Source organism: Triticum dicoccoides, chromosome 4B (assembly GCF_002162155.2).
Source record: "Triticum dicoccoides isolate Atlit2015 ecotype Zavitan chromosome 4B, WEW_v2.0, whole genome shotgun sequence".
NCBI classification, from domain to species: Eukaryota; Viridiplantae; Streptophyta; class Magnoliopsida; order Poales; family Poaceae; genus Triticum; species Triticum dicoccoides.
The window spans coordinates 84,049,891-84,059,413 of NC_041387.1; positions in this window are offsets into that span (position 1 = coordinate 84,049,891).

Genomic DNA, 9,523 nt, shown 5'->3' on the forward strand with positions numbered 1-9,523 from the left:
ATTAACTTCATGCCCAAACTCCACTCCAACCTCTCTCGGCATTTCTTCCAAGCTTCTATTTCTTTGAAATCGAGAGAGAGCCCAGCAGCCAGCAGGCCATTTAGGTCCATCTGTTAGGCCCATCAGCCCCTATCTAACCCTAGCTCGTCCCCCCCTGCTCGTTATCACTCCTTCTCGTTCCCTCAGCCCGCCGCCACACACATACGCACGCATCGAGCCAAGGGAGAGGAGCTCCTCATGCCCGATCCATGGCCTCTCTTTTCCTCCTGCGCGGCACTGCCGGCGACCGGCTGCGCCTCCGGCCACCCATTCCTCTGTCGCCGTGCCGTCGTTCTGGCCGGCGAGCCCATCTCCTCCGTCCATCCCCATCGCCCCGCTAACGCGCCGTCTTCTTCACCTCCTGCCCGCGTCCCTCTGCTGCCTTGTCGCCGTCGAGCTGCGCCGCAGCGCCAGCCTCGCCCCGCCCTTGCGGCTGCCGTCGCTGGAATCACCAAGGCCACTACAAGCCTTCCCGCCTGCCCTACTTCTCCTCGCGTGACCATGACCGTCCCTGCGGCCAAGTTCTCCGGAGTGCCACCAGGCCGCTGTTTCCCTGCCTCGCCCTCGGCGCCTCGTCCCCGAGCTCCGAGTTTGCCGCCGCGTTGCTCCTCCCTCACCCGTCTATTAGGAACGCCATGGCCGCCGCCCCATGGAGGCCCACCGGTCTGGACCCGACCGGGAACTAGATGAGCCCCATGCCTGCTTCCTGCCGCTGACCTCCACCATCGCTTCCTTGCTGCTGCCCACCCGAGGCTCCCTGTGTTGCTTCGTTTTGGACCGACAAGATCGACTACACAAACTGCCAGTACCCCTACGGATACGCAAGACCGTCTCGGATATCGCCAAGTACCACGACCACCGCGTTCCGTTTCTTCACTGTCAAGGCCGAGAGGACGCCAAGTACCATGAAGACGAGGACCCGTGTACAACTACCGTCGACATGCCTTTCGCCAAGTACCTCTCGGATCCGACAAGTTCCTCTGCAAACGTGTACAACTACTTCCACTACTTCCTACGACGTCCGTGAACCACTACCATCGCCCCGAAGATGTTGGATTCGTCAAGTACCTCTCCGAGACGAACGTGTACAACTACTTCCTCTATGACCGCTACGAGAACGTCTACTTCCTCTACATCGTACCAAACCCGAACCGCTCCGAAATGCACGCTTCAAAGGTATAACCCCGAGACGACCGCCCGTGAACGAATGCTTGTGTGTTGTATGAGATGCCCGTGTTTGCACCGTGTCCGAGAGAGGTCTTTGCACGTTCCTCGTTTGCCATGCCGCTGTCCCGTGGGAACCTGGTAGTCGGGAGCACCCCACCATCTCTAGCATGTTGTGCACATCCGCACGCCTCCTTTTGCACCGGTATCTCCAAGAGCTATCGGAACCGATATGTTGCCGTGGCATCATTTTCGGATATGTTGACGTGGCATCATTTTCGGATATGTTGCCGTGGCACCATTTTCGTTTCACCGCCGTGGCACCTATTTCATTCCGCCATGGCGACAAATGCCTCGTATCATGCTCATGTTAACGTTTTCTTAAAATTGCATAAACTTGCATATGTCATCCGCATCATGATAACAACAATTAAAATGTTTATCCTTGTGTTTGCTTTAAATTGCTAAATGACACATGGGGACTTTCCGGAATTGTTGTTTGTTGTTTTTGGCCTCATTTAAAATTGCCTAGCTAGGTGGTTTGCTCATGCTTCACCTCTTGCCATGTTAATTAACATTTAATAATTTTTGAGTATCTTAACCGAGAGTAAACTAAATAATTTCATGTGGTGTTTCGTCAATATGCAACTCGTTGCATATTGAGCTCCACTTAACTTGTAGTGTTGTTTTTGCATATTGCCATGCCATGCCTCATTAAACCGGACATGCATCTCATTTGGTTGTGCATCATGCCATGATTATGTGATGGTTTTTTACCATGTTGTTTGCTTCTTTCCGGTTTGCTTCTCTCGTTAGCTTCGGTTTCGTTCTGGAGTTGTGAGGATTCATTCGACTACGTTCGTTTGTCTTCTTCATGGACTCGTTCTTCTTCCTATTGGTATTTCAGGCAAGATGACCATTACCCTTGATATCACTTCTATCTTTGCTTGCTAGTTGCTTCGTTCTATCGCTGCGCTGCTCTACCTATCACTTGTTTACCATGCCTCCCATATTGCCATGTCAGCCTCTAACCTTTTCACCCTTCCTAGCAAACCGGTGTTTGGCTATGTTATCGCTTTTGCTCAGCCCATCTTATAGCGTTGTTAGTTGCAGGTGAAGTTGAAGATTGCTCCATGATGGACAGGATTATGTTGGGATATCACAATATCTCTTATCTAATTAATGCATCTATATATTTGGAAAAGGGTGGAAGACTCGGCCTTATGCCTGGTGTTTTGTTCCACTCTTTCCGCCCTAGTTTCTGTCATACCGGTGTTATGTTCCCGGATGTTGCGTTCCTTACGCGGTTGGGTGATTTATGGGAGCCCGTTGACAGTTCGCTTTGAATAAAACTCCTCCAGCAAGGCCCAACCTTGGTTTTACCATTTGCCACCTAAGCCATTTTCCCTTGGGTTCTGCAGACTCAAGGGTCATCTTTATTTTAACCCCCCCCCGGGCCAGTGCTCCTTCGAGTGTTGGTGCGAACTGAGTAGACTGCGGGGCCACCTCGGGGAAACTTGAGGGCTGGTTTTACTCGTAGGATGTCTCATCCAGTGTGCCCTGAGAATGAGGTACGTGCGACTCCTATCGGGATTTGTCGGCACATCTGGTGGCTTTGCTGGTCTTGTTTTACCATTGTCGAAATGTCTTGCGAACCGGGATTCCGAGGCTGATCGGGTCTTCCCGGGAGAAGTTATATCCTTCGTTGACCGTGAGAGCTTGTGATGGGCTAAGTTGGGACACCCCTGCAGGGTATATAATCTTTCGAAAGCCATGCCCGTGGTTATGAGGCAGATGGGAATTTGTTAATGTCCGGTTGTAGATAACTTGACACTTGACCTCTTTAAAATACATCAACAGCGTGTGAAGCCATGATGGTCTCTTTTAGGCGGAGTCCGGGAAGTGAACACGGTTTTGGGTTATGGTTGACGTAAGTAGGAGTTCAGGATCACTTCTTGATCATTGCTAGCTTCACGATCATTCTGTTGGCTTCTCTTCTCGCTCTTATTTGCGTATGTTAGCCTCCAAATCATGCTTAGTAGCTGCTGCAACCTCACCACTTTACCACTTCCTACCCATAAGCTTATATAGTCTTGATCTCGCGGGTTTCGAGATTGCTGAGTCCTCGTGACTCACCAGATACTATCATAATAGTTGCAGGTGCCGATGATACCAGTGCAGGTGATGCAACCGAGCTCAAAAGGGAGCTCAACGAAGATCTGGATAGTTGCTATGTTTAATTTCATGTTGATCAGTAGTGGAGCCCAGTTGGGACGATCGGGGATCTAGCAGTTGGGTTATCTTCTTTTCTTGTGGCGTCGTGCGTAGTCGGACTATGTGTGTACTCTGAATGATGTATGATTTATTTATGTTCATTGTGTGAAGTGGCGATTGTAAGCCAACTCTTTATCCCATTCTTGTTCATTACATGGGATTGTGTGAAGATGACCCTTCTTGCGACAAAACCACAATGCGGTTATGCCTCTAAGTCGTGCTTCGACACGTGGGAGATATAGCCGCATCGTGGGTGTTACAAGTTGGTAATCAGAGCCATCCCCGACTTAGGAGCCCCCTGCTTGATTGATTGCTGGCGTTGTTGAGTCTAGACAAAATGTTTTGAGTCTTAGGATTATATATATCGGAGAGTAGGATTCTTTTTACTCCTCAGTCCCTTCATCGCTCTGGTGAGGTCTCCTGACGTAGATGTTTTGACTTTCCTCTCCTCAAATTTCACTAAAAAAAATTTTTGGATCACGCGGGTATCTTGGAATCGTTCCGATGGTTTTGTGACGAGAACATTGTTCTTGGTGCCTCCTGTCTTTTATGTGGCATTGACCCGGGGAGTTGAGCTCCGAGGTGTTGTCGTCATAAGTTTATCATTGCAATTCTGGAATACCTGAGTTTTGCCGACAACGAAAATATCTTTTATGCAGTTGTTGGTGAGATAACCTCGACGCCACCTAGTACTGGGGCGGGAGTTCGGGAGTATTGCCATAGCTCGTATAACGGATGCTTTTCGAAGGTTGAGGTACACGATTTCCGAAGGTTTCTTGGTTATGTGTTGACGGATGGATACAGCTTGGATGTAGGAATTGTTAGTTTTGGGTGAGTTATATATTGCTTCCCCTGTATCCCCAACACCAGATTGCATAACTAAAAAGTTTCGGCAGTTCTATACGTGGAATTTCAAGTATATCTAGTTTTTTTCTTTCCGACAGATGCATGATATGAGATTGGGGTTTGACGTCTAGTGGTCCGCCTTTCCACAGTCGTTTTTACAGTGGTCTTGTTGTGTCTTAAAGAGTCCTTGGCTATGCTGACTCGGGGACACTTCGTATGTCATGTGCACGGCCTTGTACATGATGGTGCTGTACACTCGAGCCCGTGTGGGACCCACCACCAAAACTTCGGACGAAATCTCTATCATATGTTTGTTCCGGCTTATTCTGCAAGCCAAATCCTTTGTTTTTTTTATTTGTGGTATTCGAGTTGCTTCGAAGTCAAATGTTGAATCCATACCTTTCCTAAACGGTGTTCTCATATTGCTATGTGAATACTAATCCTTCTTGATCATCGAGATTTTCATGTCAATTTTTTCCGACCGGTGTGCTTCTCTTCAAGTGGATCCGAACATTTCAACATTCGCAAGATCAATTCTAAGTTTTCTCAATGGTATCCATTCCATCTGCCCCAAGTTGCCTTCGTTTTTCCCGCCCTCCCACCCTTAACTTCAAGGACTCAGATTTCTTAATCGGGTATCCATTTTATTGATGGGAAGTCTCTCCATTCTTTTCCGTCAATGTTTTTATCTGGTGATTCTCAAGAAGATACTAACGGAGCTTTGAGTTCATCATTCTTTGTCTCTTTTCTTCTCCGGTGGATTCAAGTCAAGTTTTCGGTGTTGATCATATTCCATTCCTTGTTTCAAGTGCTTTCTTATGTTGGTGCACCTCTTAATTGTTCACCTCTCTCTATTCTTATCCGGAGTGCTCAAGATATCTCAGAAGAATCATGTTTCCATTCTTAATCCGTTCGAGTTACTTCAAGGTTTTCTCTTATTCAAGCCATTTAATTCTACCGGTGCAATCTCTCTTCAAAATCGTTCAATGGTGTATATTTTAGTGGGCCCTAACCCACAGGTCTTTTCCCAGGATCTTACCTGACTCTTCTAATTTTCCTGGAGTCGTTCTCAAATTCATTTCCAAGTTTGACGTAAGAATGAATTCTCATCAGTCATATGTCCTTCTCCAAGATCTTTCAAATTCTTTTGATCGTTGGCTCAACCTCTTTGTTTTTCATTCTTCCACAGTGTCTAAACAATTCATGGTGGTGTTTCTCGTCGTCATTCTCGAATTTTGAAGACCGAAGAAGGATTTCTCTTAAATCTTGCTCCATTCTCTTCAAGATGCGTGGTTCTAGCTTGATGCCATCCTCATAATTGTTTTCGATTGTGAGAATTCTTTTCACCCATCGAGAGCAATTCAGGAGTCTTTTCAATTTCATTCTCTGGAGCCAATCATCTCAGAATTATTCATTCCAACTTTCAGTTCTAGTTCTCCAAATCTTACCGGTGCATCGTTCAAGTTTACTCTAGTCAGCTCACGATCTCTTTGTTCTCTTATATCTAAATTCTGTCAAGTATCTTCATTCATTTTCCAATTCTTCCCGGTGATTTGTGCCTTTGCTACTTTCATTTTCAATTATTACGGTGGTTCGTTCAAGATTTCTCTTCCTTCGTTATCGTATCAATTCATTCGTTCTTTTGTTGTTTCAATCCTACCGGTGGTTGTTGAAGACCTTCTCAAGTTTTGAGCTATATCTCTCTTAATCCTTTCTACGAGAATAAGTAGTATGCCAAATCCGTTGCTTGTCATCAATTTAAATTCGTGAAGGATACGAATAACGTTATTCTTATTATTCTTTCATCCAAGCGATCTAGTTTCTCCTTTCCAGAGTTGTTCATCATGTCACATTTCTCGGTTTTAAGATGTTCATCTTTTCTTTTCCGGAGTTCCAAGTTTTCTCGATTATATCATCGCGAAGCTCCATCTAAAGCATTGCAAGGATTCACCTTGTGTTTTCAACTTCTCTTTCTTTCTATCATTCTTTTATTACCGGAGTTCTTCACGGAGGCTCTACATGGTGGTTCATCAAGGATTCCTTTCATCCTTCAATTGTTCTTCAAGATTTCTCTCGAAGTTAAGATCCGCCAAGCTACACTCTAAAATAAACATGGTGCTCAACACATGTTTTGTTTTGTGGAGTTCAAGCACTCGTCATCTTGCATTCCAAAGTGCAATTCTTTCTATCTTATCTTTTGAGATGGTGTTATATCATTCTTGACAATTTCCATTCATGTTTCATGATTCATATCTTGTCAAGAATGAGGTATTTTAAATCCATTAATCTCTTCGTTGCAGTTATCTTGGTATAGATTTCACCTAAAGCCTTCCCTAAGGAATTTTGTATTGTGGTGCTTATCAATGATCCAAGTTTTCTCCTATTCTCGCGGTGAAAGAAGTTTTTCATCTCTTTGGTGCTCTCAATCAAATCAATGGTTTCCATTAGTGGCCGGTTGTCACCTCATAGTTTTGAGATGTTTTCCATAAGCCCACTTCAAGCTTATTCGTTTCGTTGTTGATTTTTTCAACAACTCCGTTATAACCTTCTTGGAAGGGTGCTTTCCAAGCTCATTTGTGGTAGAAGTTGGCATTTTCTTCTCCATTCTGTTATTCCAATGATCTATCTTCTATTCTTTCTTCCGGAGGCATTGTGATGTTGCTCTCTTCACTCCTCTTCTCGTATTGAGGATCGTGTTCTTTTCGTGCTTATCCATTTAACCGAAGTGTTGTGTCATCTCTTCAAGTTCTTTTCATCTTATCAAGTTTTGCCTCTCTTTTCAACCGGAGTGCTGTTCGAATCTGTTCTTCCTTGTTCCTTGTTTATCTCTTTTCAACCAGAGTGGTTCTAATGCCTTCTTGTCCATTGTACTCGTCATTCATGTCTTTGCAACCTTCAAGTTCTAATGTTATTTGTTCTTCTTTTCTAACGAATTGTTCGCAATCTCGTTCATCTCCGATGTACTCTTTCTTTTAAATTGCTCAACTTCTCAAGGTTCTTTGGTTTCACTCATTGGTAGAAGAAGCAACTTAGTTTCACCTCTTCTCTTCCTCTTATGTTTCTCTCTGGTGCCATCCTAGATCTCGGGATAAGATCCTCTCGTAGTGGTGGAGTGTTGTAACACCCCGGATGCAACTTTCCATATCCGTAACTCCAACTCTTGCCTTTTCCGGAGATGTGATATGTTATTCCCTTCGTGGTTGGGTTTTGTCTGTTGTTTTGCATTTTGTTCACGTCATGCATCTCATCTCTTTGCATCATTTGCATTGCATCATGTCATCATGCAACCCTTTTACAAACTCATCTAAATAAAATTGTATGGATCTTCCGTCCATTTAAATCGAGGGAAATGCACATGGTGATTTCTCTTTATAACATATATCCTCCCAATATTATTAGGGAGCTATAAAAATAATATTCCATTGTTTTGGAATTAACCATAACAAAATTGCAAACGAATCCCATGCCTTTCTATCTAAACCCTTGGCCTCATCTATTCCCATATTTTGTTTCATCACTTTTCAAATCTCCACCAAAATTCCCAACATTTTTGGACCTTCCTTTTACCATGTCCTAGTTCAAACCCATTTGATTTATAATCAAATGAGTTTGAATTTAAACTTGCAATCATGCCCACTTCTATTTTTCTGGGATCAAGCTCATTTTTGTGGGTCTGAAAAAATTAACTTCATGCCCAAACTCCACTCCAACCTCTCTCGGCATTTCTTCCAAGCTTCTATTTCTTTGAAATCGAGAGAGAGCCCAGCAGCCAGCAGACCATTTAGGTCCATCTGTTAGGCCCATCAGCCCCTATCTAACCCTAGCTCGTCCCCCCCTGCTCGTTATCTCTCCTTCTCGTTCCCTCTGCCCGCCGCCACACACATACACACGCATCGAGCCAAGGGAGAGGAGCTCCTCACGCCCGATCCATGGCCTCTCGTTTCCTCCCGCGCGCCACTGCCCAGCGACCGGCCGCGCCTCCGGCCACCCATTCCTCTGCCGCCGTGCCGTCGTTCTGGCCGGCGAGCCCATCTCCTCCGTCCATCCCCATCGCCCCGCTACCGCGCCATCTTCTTCACCTCCTGCCCGCGTCCCTCTCCTGCCTTGTCGCCGTCGAGCTGCGCCGCAGCGCCGGCCTCGCCCCGCCCTTGCTGCTGCCGTCGCTGGAATCACCAAGGCCACCGCAAGCCTTCCCGCCTGCCCTACTTCTCCTCGCGTGACCGCGACCGTCCCTGCGGCCAAGTTCGCCGGAGTGCCACCAAGCCGCTGTTTCCCTGCCTCGCCCTCGGCGCCTCGTCCCCGAGCTCCGAGTTTGCCGCCGCCTTGCTCCTCCCTCACCCGTCTATCAGGAATGCCATGGACGCCGCCCCATGGAGTCCCACCGGCCTGGACCCGGCCGGGAACCAGATGAGCCCCATGCCTGCTTCTTGCCGCCGACCTCCACCATCGCTTCCTTGTTGCTGCCCACCCGAGGCTCCCTGTGTTGCTTCGTGTTGGACCGACAAGATCGACTACACAAACTGCCAGTACCCCTACGGATACGCAAGACCGTCTCAGATATCGCCAAGTACCACGACCAACGCGTTCCGTTTCTTCACTGTCAAGGCCGAGAGGACGCCAAGTACCATGAAGACGAGGACCCGTGTACAACTACCGTCGACATGCTTTTCGCCAAGTACCTCTCGGATCCGACAAGTTCCTCTCCAAACGTGTACAACTACCGTCGCCGTGTACAACTACTTCCACTACTTCCCACGACGTCCGTGAACCACTACCGTCGCCCCAAAGATGTTGGATTCGTCAAGTACCTCTCCGAGACGAACGTGTACAACTACTTCCTCTACGACCGCTACGAGAACGTCTACTTCCTCTACATCGTACCGAACCCGAACCGCTCCAAAACACACGCTTCAAAGGTATAACCCCGAGACGACCACCCGTGAACGAATGCTTGTGTGTTGTATGAGATGCTCGTGTTTGCACCGTGTCCGAGAGAGGTCTTTGCACGTTCCTCGTTTGCCATGCCGTCGTCCCGTGGGAACCTGGTAGTCGGGATCACCCCACCATCTCTAGCATGTTGCGCACATCCGCACGCCTCCTTTTGCACCGGTATCTCCTTGAGCTACCGGAACCGATATGTTGCCGTGGCATCATTGTCGGATATGTTGCCGTGGCATCATTTTCGGATATGTTGCCGTGG